Genomic DNA, 15,143 nt, shown 5'->3' with positions numbered 1-15,143 from the left:
GTAAACAGATCTACAGGTGTGTGTGTGTGTGTGTGTGTGTGTGTGTGTGTGTGTGTGTGTGTGTGTGTGTGTGTGTGTGTGTGTGTGTGTGTGTGTGTGTGCAGGTAAACAGATCTACTGTGTATGTGTGTGTGTGTGTGTGTGTGTGTGTGTGTGTGTGTGTGTGTGTGTGTGTGTGTGTGTGTGTGTGTGTGTGTGTGTGTGTGTGTGTGTGTGTCTGTGTTTGTGCAGGTAAACAGATCTACAGGTGTGTGTGTGTGTGTGTGTGTGTGTGTGTGTGTGTGTGTGTGTGTGTGTGTGTGTGTGTGTGTGTGTGTGTGTGTGTGTGTGTGTGTGTGTGTGTGTGTGTGTGTGTGTGGTTAGGTGTTAGGTTTAGGGGTTAAGGTTAGGGTTAAGGTTAGGATTAAGGTTAGGGTTAAGGTTTAGGGAAATAGGATTTTGAATGGGAATCAATTGTTGGTCCACAAAAAGACCTCTCAAATGTAGTAAGACATAGTTGTGTGTCTGTGTGTGTGTCTGTGTGTGTGTGTGTGTGTGTGTGTGTGTGTGTCTGTGTGTGTGTGTCTGTGTGTGTGTGTGTGTGTGTGTGTGTGTGTGTGTGTGTGTGTGTGTGTGTGTATCAATAGCTACAGGTGTGTGTGTGTGTGTGTGTGTGTGTGTGTGTGTGTGTGTGTGTGTGTGTGTGTGTGTGTGTGTGTGCAGGTAAACAGATCTACATGTGTCTGTGTGTGTGTGTGTGTGTGTGTGTGTGTGTGTGTGTGTGTGTGTGTGTGTGTGTGTCTGTGTTTGTGCAGGTAAACAGATCTACAGGTGTGTGTGTGTGTGTGTGTGTGTGTGTGTGTGTGTGTGTGTGTGTGTGTGTGTGTGTGTGTGTGTGTGTGTGTGTGTGTGTGTGTGTGTGTGTGTGTGTGTGTAAACCGATCTAGAGAATATATCAGCCATACTGTGTTTGTGTTAGTTAGTTAGGGTGTTGGGGTGTTGGGGTGTTGGGGTGTTGGGGTGTTGGGGTGTTAGGGTGTTAGGGTGTTGGGGTGGAGCGAAAACTCTCAGATAAGGAAGTGAGAGGGTTGGAGGTTGAACCACAGTAAAGGTGTGCCTGAATGCAATTAGTACCATACTATATACAGGGTCAGTTAGTACCATACTATATACAGGGTCAGTTAATACCATACTATATACAGGGTCAGTTAATACCATACTATATACAGGGTCAGTTAATACCATACTATATACAGGGTCAGTTAATACCATACTATATACAGGGTCAGTTAATACCATACTATATACAGGGTCAGTTAATACCATACTATAGACAGGGTCAGTTAATACCATACTATATACAGGGTCAGTTAATACCACACTATAGACAGGGTCAGTTAATACCATACTATATACAGGGTCAGTTAATACCATACTATATACAGGGTCAGTTAATACCATACTATATACAGGGTCAGTTAGTACCATACTATATACAGGGTCAGTTAATACCATACTATATACAGGGTCAGTTAATACCATACTATATACAGGGTCAGTTAATACCATACTATATACAGGGTCAGTTAATACCATACTATATACAGGGTCAGTTAATACCATAATATATACAGGGTCAGTTAGTACCATACTATATACAGGGTCAGTTAATACCATACTATATACAGGGATACTGGAGTGATGGAGGTAGATATGTTTTGGGTGTCTGGAGTCTTCAACATTTTCCAGGCCTTTCTTTCACACTGCCTGATATCGATGTCTTGGATAGCAGAGAGCTCGGCCCCAGTGATATACCGGCCTCCCCTTCCATGCGATCCAGGGCGGTGCCACAGTGATATACCAGCCTCCCCTTCCATGCGATCCAGGGCGGTGCCCCAGTGATATACCGGCCTCCCCTTCCATGCGATCCAGGGCGGTGCCCCAGTGATATACCAGCCTCCCCTTCCATGCGATCCAGGGCGGTGCCCCAGTGATATACCGGCCTCCCCTTCCATGCGATCCAGGGCGGTGCCACAGTGATGCATCCAGTCAGACTCTCAGTGTAGAAGTTTTTTGAGGATTTGAGGGCACATGCCAAATTTGTTCAACCTCCTGAGGGGGAAGAGGCGCTGCTGCGTGTTTGGACCATTTGGCCACCGAGGAACTTGAAGTTCCCGACCTGCTCCACTGCAGCACCGTCGATGAGGATGGGGACGTGCTCGCCCCCCTCGTTTTCTGTAGTCAGCGATCAGCTCCTTTGTCTTACTGATATTTTTATTTATTTGACTAGGCAAGTCAGTTAAGAACAAATTCTTATTTTCAATGACGGCCTAGGAACAGTGGGTTAACTGCCTGTTCAGGGGCAGAACGACAGATTTGTACCTTGTCAGCTCGGTGATTTGAACTTGCAACCTTTCGGTTACTCGTCCAACGCTCTAACCACTAGGCTACCTTGAGGTCGATGTTGTTGTTATGGCACCACACTGAGAAGGTCTCTGACCTCCCCCCGGTAGGCTGTCACATCATCTCCGGTGATCAGTCCTACCACCGTTGTGCCGTCAGTACACTTGATGATTGAGTTGGAGGTGTGCGTGGCCACGCAGTCATGGGTGAACTGGGAGTACAGGAGGGGGCTGAGAACGCACCCTTGTTGGCTATGGTGTTGAACGCAGCATTCTCACATAGTTATTCCTCTTTTCTAGATGGGTGAGGGCACTATGGTGTTGAACGCTGAGCTGTAGTCAATGAACAGCATTCTCACATAGTTATTCCTCTTGTCTAGATGGGTGAGGGCACTATGGTGTTGAACGCTGAGCTGTAGTCAATGAAAAGCATTCTCACATAGTTATTCCTCTTGTCTAGATGGGTGAGGGCACTATGGTGTTGAACGCTGAGCTGTAGTCAATGAACAGCATTCTCACATAGTTATTCCTCTTGTCTAGATGGGTGAGGGCACTATGGTGTTGAACGCTGAGCTGTAGTCAATGAACAGCATTCTCACATAGTTATTCCTCTTGTCTAAATGGGTGAGGGCACTATGGTGTTGAACGCTGAGCTGTAGTCAATGAACAGCATTCTCACATAGTTATTCCTCTTGTCTAGATGGGTGAGGGCACTATGGTGGTGAACGCTGAGCTGTAGTCAATGAACAGCATTCTCACGTAGTTATTCCTCTTGTCTAGATGGGTGAGGGCACTATGGTGTTGAACGCTGAGCTGTAGTCAATGAACAGCATTCTCACGTAGTTATTCCTCTTGTCTAGATGGGTGAGGGCAGTGTGGAGACCAACTAACATCTTCTTTTTGTCGGTTGGTTCGGTATGCAAATCGGTGTGGGTCCAGGGTGTCTGAGATGCTGGAGTTGATGTGAGCCCAAACCAGCCTCTCAAAGCACTTCCTGATTACAGATGTGAATCCTATCGGTCGGTCGTCACTGTGGCATGAAGGGACAGGAATGATGTCATTTTAAAACACATGGGGATTACAGACTTGGACAAGGACAGGGTGAAAATGACTGTGAATATGTTGGCCAGCTCTTCATGCTCTGAGAACGCGCCCTGAAATACTGTCGGGGCTCCACGGCCTTGTGGGTGTTGACCTCATTAAAGACCTTTCTCACGTCGGCTTCAGACAGCGAGATCTCCCCCAATCCTCTGGGTCGGTGACGGCCCTCACACCCGGCACGATGTTGTTGATGTGAAAGCATAAAATTTGTCTGGTAGAGAGTCATTGCTGGTCTTCCTCTGTAATCCATAATCGTCAGAACCTGTGTAATATGATTGCACATTATTCCTATATTGTCCTTTTGTTTGTTTTACGGAGGTCGTAGCCAGACTTGTTGTACTTGTTCCTGTTCTCGGCCTCAGGGTTGTGTGGGATAGCTCTGTGTGTGGTAGTCTCAGGGTTGTCTGGGATAGCTCTGTGTGTGGTAGTCTCAGGGTTGTCTGGGGTAGCTCTGTGTGTGGTAGTTTCGGGGTTGTCTGGGATAGCTCTGTGTGTGGTAGTTTCGGGGTTGTCTGGGGTAGCTCTGTGTGTGGTAGTTTCAGGGTTGTCTGGGATAGCTCTGTGTGTGGTAGTTTCAGGGTTGTCTGGGATAGCTCTGTGTGTGGTAGTCTCAGGGTTGTCTGGGATAGCTCTGTGTGTGGTAGTCTCAGGGTTGTCTGGGATAGCTCTGTGTGTGGTAGTTTCAGGGTTGTCTGGGGTAGCTCTGTGTGTGGTAGTCTCAGGGTTGTCTGGGGTAGCTCTGTGTGGTAGCTCTGTGTGTGGTAGCTCTGTGTGTGGTAGTCTCAGGGTTGTCTGGGATAGCTCTGTGTGTGGTAGTTTCGGGGTTGTCTGGGATAGCTCTGTGTGTGGTAGCCTCAGGGTTGTCTGGGATAGCTCTGTGTGTGGTAGTTTCAGGGTTGTCTGGGGTAGCTCTGTGTGTGGTAGTCTCAGGGTTGTCTGGGGTAGCTCTGTGTGGTAGCTCTGTGTGTGGTAGCTCTGTGTGTGGTAGTCTCAGGGTTGTCTGGGTAGACTGTGTGTGGTAGCTCTGTGTGTGGTAGCTCTGTGTGTGGTAGTCTCAGGGTTGTCTGGGGTAGCTCTGTGTGTGGTAGTTTCAGGGTTGTCTGGGGTAGCTCTGTGTGTGGTAGTCTGAGGGTTGTCTGGGATAGCTCTGTGTGTGGTAGTCTCAGGGTTGTCTGGGATAGCTCTGTGTGTGGTAGTCTCAGGGTTGTCTGGGATAGCTCTGTGTGTCCTGTCATCCAGGACTTCTACACCTGTTGTATTCAGCATTTCACTGTAAGGTCTACTACACCTGTTGTATTCAGCATTTCACTGTGAGGTCTACTACACCTGTTGTATTCAGCATTTCACTGTGAGGTCTACTCCACCTGTTGTATTCAGCATTTCACTGTGAGGTCTACTACACCTGTTGCATTCAGCATTTCACTGTAAGGTCTACTACACCTGTTGTATTCAGCATTTCACTGTGAGGTCTACTACACCTGTTGTATTCAGCATTTCACTGTGAGGTCTACTACACCTGTTGTATTCAGCATTTCACTGTGAGGTCTACTACACCTGTTGTATTCAGCATTTCACTGTGAGGTCTACTACACCTGTTGTGTTCAGCATTTCACTGTGAGGTCTACTACACCTGTTGTATTCAGCATTTCACTGTGAGGTCTACTACACCTGTTGTATTCAGCATTTCACTGTCAGGTCTACTACACCTGTTGTATTCAGCATTTCACTGTGAGGTCTACTACACCTGTTGTATTCAGCATTTCACTGTGAGGTCTACTACACCTGTTGTATTCAGCATTTCACTGTGAGGTCTACTACACCTGTTGTATTCAGCATTTCACTGTAAGGTCTACTCACTGTGAGGTCTAGTGTGTGTGTGTGTATAGTGTGTGTAGTGTGTATAGTGTGTGTGTGCGTGTATAGTGTGTGTAGTGTGTGTGTGTATAGTGTGTGTAGTGTGTGTGTGTGTGTGTGTATAGTGTGTGTAGTGTGTGTGTGTGTGTGTATAGTGTGTGTAGTGTGTATAGTGTGTGTGCGTGTGTAGTGTGTGTAGTGTGTATAGTGTGTGTGCGTGTGTAGTGTGTGTAGTGTGTGTGTATGTATAGTGTGTGTAGTGTGTATAGTGTGTGTAGTGTGTATAGTGTGTGTAGTGTGTATAGTGTGTGTGCGTGTGTAGTGTGTGTAGTGTGTGTGTGTGTATAGTGTGTGTAGTGTGTATAGTGTGTGTGCGTGTGTAGTGTGTGTAGTGTGTATAGTGTGTGTGTGTGTATAGTGTGTGTAGTGTGTATAGTGTGGAGGAGGGCCCATGACCAGTTGGCCCAACATGGCTGACCAGTTGGCCCAACGTGACTGACCAGTTGGCACAACATGACTGACCAGTTGACACAACATGGCTGACCAGTTGGCACAAAATGACTGACCAGTTGACACAACATGGCTGACCAGTTGACACAACATGACTGACCAGTTGACACAAAATGACTGACCAGTTAGCACAACATGGCTGACCAGTTGACACAAAATGACTGACCAGTCGACACAACATGGCTGACCAGTTGGCACAAAATGACTCACCAGTTGACACAACATGGCTGACCAGTTGGCCCAACATGGCTGACCAGTTGGCCCAACGTGACTGACCAGTTGGCACAACATGACTGACCAGTTGACACAACATGGCTGACCAGTTGGCACAAAATGACTGACCAGTTGACACAACATGGCTGACCAGTTGACACAACATGACTGACCAGTTGACACAACATGGCTGACCAGTTGGCACAAAATGACTGACCAGTTGACACAAAATGACTGACCAGTTGACACAACATGACTGACCAGTTGACACAAAATTACTGACCAGTTAGCACAACATGGCTGACCAGTTGGCACAAAATGACTGACCAGTTGACACAACATGGCTGACCAGTTGACACAACATGGCTGACCAGTTGGCACAAAATGACTGACCAGTTGGCACAAAATGACTGACCAGTTGACACAACATGACTGACCAGTTGACACAACATGGCTGACCAGTTGACACAACATGGCTGACCAGTTGACACAACATGACTGACCAGTTGACACAACATGGCTGACCAGTTGGCACAAAATGACTGACCAGTTGACACAAAATGACTGACCAGTTGACACAACATGACTGACCAGTTGACACAAAATGACTGACCAGTTAGCACAACATGGCTGACCAGTTGGCACAAAATGACTGACCAGTTGACACAACATGGCTGACCAGTTGACACAACATGGCTGACCAGTTGGCACAAAATGACTGACCAGTTGACACAACATGACTGACCAGTTGACACAACATGGCTGACCAGTTGACACAACATGGCTGACCAGTTGGCACAAAATGACTGACCAGTTGACACAACATGGCTGACCAGTTGGCACAACATGACTCGCAAAACAGTCGACTGAATCACACAAAATGGTCTGTTATTATGGCAGTGCATGACTTTCGTGTTCAACCTATTTTCAAAAGGCAGTTGAAAAATGAGCCACCTGTGGATGGCTGGATTGTCTGGCTGCTAGAGGGAGGAAAGGGAGAGGACAGGGGAGAGAGGGAAGAGGGAGGAGGGAGACAGAATGGAGAGGAGGGAGAGGACAGGGGAGAGAGGGAAGAGGGAGGAGGGAGACAGAATGGAGAGAAGGGAGAGGAGGGAGAGGACAGGGGAGAGAGGGAAGAGGGAGGAGGGAGACAGAATGGAGAGGAGGGAGAGGAGGGAGAGGACAGGGGGAGAGAGGGAAGAGGGAGGAGGAGACAGAATGGAGAGGAGGGAGAGGAAGGAGAGGACAGGGGAGAGAGAAGGGTCCAGAAATGGATTCTGAGATTCTGAGCGACATCGTGAGTGAGACAGTATATCTGTCAGAAAATATAGAACTTAAATCTTCAATTTCCTTAAAGCTTTGTTAGGAAATTATATAGGTCTCTCTCTGCTCTGTAACAGGTGAGAAGACACCCACTGTGGAACTCCTGGCTGATAGACTAGATGAGGAGAGGTTGAGCTGCCTGTCACACACCAGAACAGACACACACAGCTATTCCCTGCTTCTCTTCTCTTGCTTTCGTTCTGCCGGGTTTCTGTTGAAGCTGATGCCACCAGAGGAGACATGGTTCACTGCTTTGCAGAAGTCAGTATTCTTCCACTTGTTTCCCCTCCCGCCTCCTTTCCCCCCTCGTCTCCCTCTTGTCTCTCTCTCTCAGCATGGCCGGCTCCTTCCCCTCTCCTTCCTCTTGCTTCACCCCCCTCTCTCAGCATGGCCGGCTCGTTCCCCTCTCCTTCCTCTTGCTTCACCCCTCTCTCTCGGCATGGCCGGCGCCTTCCCCTCTTCTCCCTCTTGTCTCTCTCTCGGCATGGCTGGCGCCTACCCCTCTCCTCCCTCTTGCTTCACCCCCCCTCTCAATCTCTCTCTCTCTCTCTGTTTCCAGATGAAGATGTTAACAGTAGGAGCTGGTTCCAGCTGGCTGTCTCCAAGGTGCCGGGCTGGGGGACAGGAGGGGGGACTGGAGGGAACAGCTCTGACACAGCCTGTTAAGATCCTGCATAGAGCCAGAGAACGTTCAGCCAGCCAGCCTGTAAGAGGCTGTTCCCCTGGGTCTGCCCTGCTGGGGGGAAATCTGATGATGTTGCTGAACTGAAGCCTGTCTCTAATCCAGCAGCACCCTGTCTGGTCTGTGTGAACCTGTGACCTCTCCTAGGTTATTGGAGAGACCAGTGGACGACCAGCAAGCCAACCAGCCAGCCAGCCAGCCAGTCACACAGCCTAGTGAGGCCCAGCCAACCAGCCAGCCAGCCAGCCAGCCAGCCAGCCAGTCACACAGTCGAGTTAGGCCCAGAAATCCAGCCAGCCAACCAACCAGCCAACCAGCCAGCCAGCCAGCCAACCAGCCTGCCAGCCAGCCAACCAGCCAGCCAGCCAGCCAGCCAGCCAGTCACACAGTCTAGTGAGGCCCAGCCAACCAGCCAGCCAACCAGCCAGCCAACCAACCAGCCAGCCAGCCAGCCGGTCAGACAGTCTAGTGAGGCCCAGCCAACCAGCCAGCCAACCAGCCAGCCAGCCAACCATTCAGCCAGCCAGCCAGCCAGCCAGTCACACAGTCTAGTGAGGCCCAGCCAACCAGCCAGCCAACCAACCAGCCAACCAGCCAGCCAGCCAAACCAGCCTGCCAGCCAGCCAGCCAGCCAGCCAGTCAGACAGTCTAGTGAGGCCCAGCCAACCAGCCAGCCAACCAGCCAGCCAACCATTCAGCCAGCCAGCCAGCCAGTCACACAGCCTAGTGAGGCCCAGCCAGCCAGCCAGCCAGCAAACCAGCCAGCCAGTCACACAGCCTAGTGAGGCCCAGCCAGCCAACCAGCCAACCAGCCAGCCAGCCAACCAGCCAGCCAGCCAACCAGCCAACCAGCCAGCCAACCAGCCAGCCAGCCAACCAGCCAGCCAACCAGCCAACCAGCCAGCCAGCCAACCAGCCAGCCATGCTGCTGTCACTGGCAGAGAGGACCCTGTGCTAGGTTAAAGAAGGCCCCAGCCATGTTGTCCCTGTCCTAGGTTACCAGAGATGACCCTGTGCTAGGTTAAAGAAAGCCCCAGCCATGTTGTCACTGTCCTAGGTTACCAGAGAGGACAGAGAAGTCCCCAGCCATGTTGTCCCTGTCCTAGGTTACCAGAGATGACCCTGTGCTAGGTTAAAGAAGGCCCCAGCCATGTTGTCCCTGTCCTAGGTTACCAGAGAGGACAGAGAAGTCCCCAGCCATGTTGTCCCTGTCCTAGGTTACCAGAGATGACCCTGTGCTAGGTTAAAGAAGGCCCCAGACATGTTGTCCCTGTCCTAGGTTACCAGAGATGACCCTGTGCTAGGTTAAAGAAGGCCCCAGCCATGTTGTCCCTGTCCTAGGTTACCAGAGATGACCATGTGCTAGGTTAAAGAAGGCCCCAGCCATGTTGTCACTGTCCTAGGTTACCAGAGATGACCCTGTGCTAGGTTAAAGAAGGTCCCAGCCATGTTGTCCCTGTCCTAGGTTACCAGAGATGACCCTATGCTAGGTTAAAGAAGGCCCCAGCCATGTTGTCCCTGTCCTAGATTACCAGAGATGACCCTGTGCTAGGTTAAAGAAGGCCCCAGCCATGTTGTCACTGTCATGGGTTACCAGAGAGGACAGAGAAAGCCCCAGCCATGTTGTCACTGTCCTAGGTTACCAGAGATGACCCTGTGCTAGGTTAAAGAAGGCCCCAGCCATGTTGTCCCTGTCCTAGGTTACCAGAGATGACCCTGTGCTAGGTTAAAGAAGTCCCCAGCCATGTTGTCCCTGTCCTAGATTACCAGAGATGACCCTGTGCTAGGTTAAAGAAGGCCCCAGCCATGTTGTCCCTGTCCTAGGTTACCAGAGATGACCCTGTGCTAGGTTAAAGAAGGCCCCAGCCATGTTGTCCCTGTCCTAGGTTACCAGAGATGACCCTATGCTAGGTTAAAGAAGGCCCCAGCCATGTTGTCACTGTCCTAGGTTACCAGAGATGACCCTGTGCTAGGTTAAAGAAGGCCCCAGCCATGTTGTCACTGTCCTAGGTTACCAGAGATGACCCTGTGCTAGGTTAAAGAAGGCCCCAGCCATGTTGTCCCTGTCCTAGGTTACCAGAGATGACCCTGTGCTAGGTTAAAGAAGGCCCCAGCCATGTTGTCCCTGTCCTAGGTTACCAGAGATGACCCTGTGCTAGGTTAAAGAAGTCCCCAGCCATGTTGTCCCTGTCCTAGATTACCAGAGATGACCCTGTGCTAGGTTAAAGAAGGCCCCAGCCATGTTGTCCCTGTCCTAGGTTACCAGAGATGACCCTGTGCTAGGTTAAAGAAGGCCCCAGCCATGTTGTCCCTGTCCTAGGTTACCAGAGATGACCCTATGCTAGGTTAAAGAAGGCCCCAGCCATGTTGTCACTGTCCTAGGTTACCAGAGATGACCCTGTGCTAGGTTAAAGAAGGCCCCAGCCATGTTGTCACTGTCCTAGGTTACCAGAGATGACCCTGTGCAAGGTTAAAGAAGGCCCCAGCCATGTTGTCCCTGTCCTAGGTTACCAGAGATGACCCTATGCTAGGTTAAAGAAGGCCCCAGCCATGTTGTCCCTGTCCTAGGTTACCAGAGATGACCCTGTGCTAGGTTAAAGAAGGCCCCAGCCATGTTGTCCCTGTCCTAGGTTACCAGAGAGGACAGAGAAAGCCCCAGCCATGTTGTCCCTGTCCTAGGTTACCAGAGGTGACACAGGGTTATAATTCCCTAAAAAAGCTTTATGGAAATTGAAGATTAAGTTCTATATTTTCTGACAGATATACTGTCTCACTCACGATGTCGCTCACGGTGTAGCTCACGCTGTGCCTCGTGTACACACCTACAGTGGGGCAAAAAGTATTTAGTCAGCCGCCAATTGTGCAAGTTCTCCCACTTAAAAAGATGTGAAGACTTAAAGAAAACATTGCCAACAAAGGGTATATAACATTGTATTGAGAAGAACTTCTATTATTGACCAAATACTTATTTTCCACCATAATTTGCAAATAAAATCATTAAAAATCCTACAATATGATTTTCTGGATTTTTTTCTTCTCATTTTGTCTGTCATAGTTGTAGTGTACCTATGATGAAAATTACAGGCCTCTCTCATCTTTTTAAGTGGGAGAACTTGCACAATTGGTGGCTGACTAAATACTTTTTTGCTCCACTGTATCTCTGTCACCATGTTATGAGTCAGGGAAGACCACACAACAGCACCCGAAGTAGAAGCTGAGAGAAAGTCTTTCTTCGTCCTAAAAGAGGAACAGAGTTGATGGAAATATTGACCATATCGTTCCATTTAGAAAGATGACACTTCTTCAATTCTAGAAACCATCCTCTCTCGGGAACTGAGAAATTACAGAACAGATGAGGAGAGAACGAGGTGTCGTCTACTGCCAACAACTCTGTTGTTCTTTTCCAGGCTCCATATTCCTGTTAACTTCATATGAAAGGTGCCCAACGGAAATGGCCTGCTCCTCAGTCCCAGTATGCATATTATTAGTAGTATTGGATAGAAAACACTCTGAACTTTCTAAAACTGTTTGAATGATGTCTGTGAGTAAAATAGAACTCATATGAAAGGCAAAAACCTGAGAAAAAATCCAAACAGGAAGTAGGAAATCTGAGGCTTGTAGGTTTTCAACTCAGCCCCTATTAAATATACAGTGGAATATTGGTTATGTTGCACTTCCTATGGCTTCCACTAGATGTCAACAGTTTTTAGAAACTTGTTTGAGGCTTCTACTGTGAAGTGAGGCCGAATTAGAGGGGAATGAGTCAGAGGTCTGGCAGAGAGCCACGCGCTGGTCACGCGCATTTCACATGAGGGAGCTGCGTTCCTTTGCTTTTCTACAGGAATTCTCCGGTCGGAACGTAATTGAAGATTTATGATAAAAACATCCTAAAGATTGATTCTATACTTAGTTTGACAAGTTTCTACGATGGAATAGAACTTTTTGAACTTTTTGTCCGACGTTCGTCTGGAACGCGCGCTTGGTTTGTGAACTAAACGCCTTAACAAAAGAAGCTATTTGGACATAAACTATGAACTTTATCAAACAAATCAAACATTTATGGTGGAACTGGGATTCCTGGGAGTGCATTCTGATGAAGATCATCAAAGGTAAGTGAATATTTATAATGTTATTTCTGATTTCTGTTGACTCCAACATGGTGGATCTATTTTTTTTTCTGAGCGCCGTTCTCAGATTATTGCATGGTTTGCTTTTTCCGTAAAGATTTTTCGCAATCTGACACAGCATTAAGGAGAAGTTTATCTATAGTTCCATGCTTAACTTTTGTATTCTCTCTCTCTCTCTCTCTCTCTCTCTCTCTCTCTCTCTCTCTCTCTGTCTCTCTCTCTCTCTCTCTCTCTCTCTCTCTCTCTCTCTCTCTCTCTCTCTAACCATATGGTTCAATATAACATAGCTTTAATGGCATTTTTAACTATGTTACAAATCAACATAATGTTCTGTGACAATGGCTGTGTTTCTAGAGACTTTCTGTCACATGGATGGATGTAAGGAGAAATGTGTGTGTGCGTGTGTATGTGTGCGTGTGTGAAGCCTGTTTCACAATAAATCCTGTAACAGCCAGTAAAGAGCAGCATTAGTCCAACGAACAGCCGTTCATTTTGGCTGTCACCTCCAAGCACCAAAAACGTTTTATATTTTGTTACAAAATAACTTTTGTAAAAACAACATAAATTGCCCTGCCTCCGCTCTGATTGCTTTCTCATATGTCTTTCTTGGGAAAAAATGGATCGCAGCTTAGGGAGGAGAGAGGGGGGAGGGGGTAGAGGGGAGGGGGAGGAGAGATCCAGGAAGGAAGAGGAGAGGAGGAGAGGAGAGGTTGAGGGAGGAGGAAGGGGGAGGAGAGGAGGAGGATAGAGAGATCCAAGAAGGAAGAGGAGAGGAGGAGAGGATGAGGGAGGAGGAAGGGGGAGGAGTGTAGAGAGATGTAGGAAGGAGGATGGAGGAGGAGAGAAGGAGGATAGAGAGATTCAGGAAGGAAGAGGAGAGGAGGAGAGGATGAGGGAGGAGGAAGGGGGAGGAGTATAGAGAGATGTAGGAAGGAGGAAGGAGGAGGAGAGGAGGAGGATAGAGAGATCCGGGAAGGAAGAGGAGAGGAGGAGAGGTTGAGGGAAGAGGAAGGGGGAGGAGTGTAGAGAGATGTAGGAAGGAGGAAGGAGGAGGAGAGGAGGAGGATAGAGAGATTCAGGAAGGAAGAGGAGAGGAGGAGAGGATGAGGGAGGAGGAAGGGGGAGGAGTGTAGAGAGATGTAGGAAGGAGGAAGGAGGAGGAGAGGAGGAGGATAGAGAGATCCAGGAAGGAAGAGGAGAAGAGGAGAGGATGAGGGAGGAGGAAGGGGGAGGAGTGTAGAGAGATGGAGGAAGGAGGAAGGAGGAGGAGAGGAGGAGGATAGAGAGATTCAGGAAGGAAGAGGGTGAAGATGACTTGGCTCAAGCTAGTCACAGACCACTATAAAACACTGAAAAGATGTAGAAGAGAAGAAGAGATAGATATAGAATGTTGAAGAGATGTAGAAGAGAAAAAGAGATAGATATAGAATGTTTAAGAGATGTAGAAGAGAAGAAGAGATAGATATAGAATGTGTAGAAGAGAAGAAGAGGATCAGCATTTGTGGGTTTGATTACAGGCTCAAAATGGCCAGAAACAAAGAACTTTCTTCTGAAACTCGTCAGTCTATTCTTGTTCTGAGAAAAGAAGGCTATTTCTTGTGAGAAATTGCCAAGAAACTGAAGATCTCGTACAACGCTGTGTACTACTCCCTTCACAGAACAACACAAACTGTCTCTACCCAGAATAGAAAGAGGAGTGGAGGCCCCGGTGCACAACTGAGCAAGATGCATTAGAGTGTCTAGTTTGAGAAACAGACGCCTCACAAGTCCTCAACTGACAGCTTCATTAAATAGTACCCCAAAACACCAGTCTCAACGTCAACAGTGAAGAGGCGACTCCGGGATGCTGGCCTTCTAGGCAGAGTTCCTCTGTCCAGTGTCTGTGTTCTTTTGCCCATCTTAAAACTTCTTAGGGGGCACTATTTTGACGTCCGGATGAAAAGCGTGCCCAGACGAAACTGCCTGTTACTCAGGCCCAGACACTAGGATATGCATATTATTAGTAGATTTGGATAGAAAACACTCTGAAGTTTCTAAACCTGTTTGAATGATGTCTGTGAGTATAACAGAACTCATATGGCAGGCAAAAACCTGAGAAAAATCCAACCAGGAAGTGGGAAATCTGAGGTCTTTAGTTTTTCAAGTGATTGCCTATCCAATATACAGTGTCTATGGGGTCATATTGCACTTCCGAAGGCTTCCACTAGATGTCAACAGTCTTTAGAACCTTGTTTCAGGCTTCTATTGTGAAGGGGGAGCGAATAAGAGCTGTTTGAATCAGAGGTCTGGCAGAATGCCATGAGCTAATTCATGCGCGTAAGAGCTGTTTGACTAAGAGGTCTGGCAGAATGCCATGAGCTAAGTCACACGTGTGGAGGTGAGCGCGAGCTCCGTTCCTTTTCATTTCTACAAACAAGGAATTGTCCGGTTGGAATATTATTGAAGATTTATGATAACAACATCCTAAAGATTGATTATATACATCGTTTGACATGTTTTATACAAACTGTAATGGAACTTTTGTTTACTTTTCGTCTGGACTTAGTGCCTGCGCATTGTGCATTTTGGATTACTGGACTAAAAGCACGAACAAAAAGGAGATATTTGGACATAAATTATGGACTTTATCGAACAAAACAAACATTTATTGTCTAACATGGAGACCTGGGAGTGCCATCTGATGAAGATCATCAAAGGTTAGTGATTAATATTAATCGCTATTTATGACTGTGACTAGGCACTGACCTAACATATTCGCATGGTGTGCTTTCGCCGTAAAGCCTTTTTTCATTACAACTCTGCCAAGAAGGCCAGCATCTCAGCGTCGCATCTTCACTGTTGACGTTGAGAATGGTGTTTTTCTTATGTTATTTTAATGGATAAAAATGCGCTTTCTTTCAAAGACAAGGACATTTCTAAGTGACCCCAAACTTTTGAACGGTAGTGCGTATA

The sequence above is a fragment of the Oncorhynchus masou genome, unplaced genomic scaffold, assembly GCF_036934945.1.
Source record: "Oncorhynchus masou masou isolate Uvic2021 unplaced genomic scaffold, UVic_Omas_1.1 unplaced_scaffold_1945, whole genome shotgun sequence".
Taxonomy (NCBI): Eukaryota; Metazoa; Chordata; class Actinopteri; order Salmoniformes; family Salmonidae; genus Oncorhynchus; species Oncorhynchus masou.
This window is presented reverse-complemented; position numbering follows the sequence as displayed.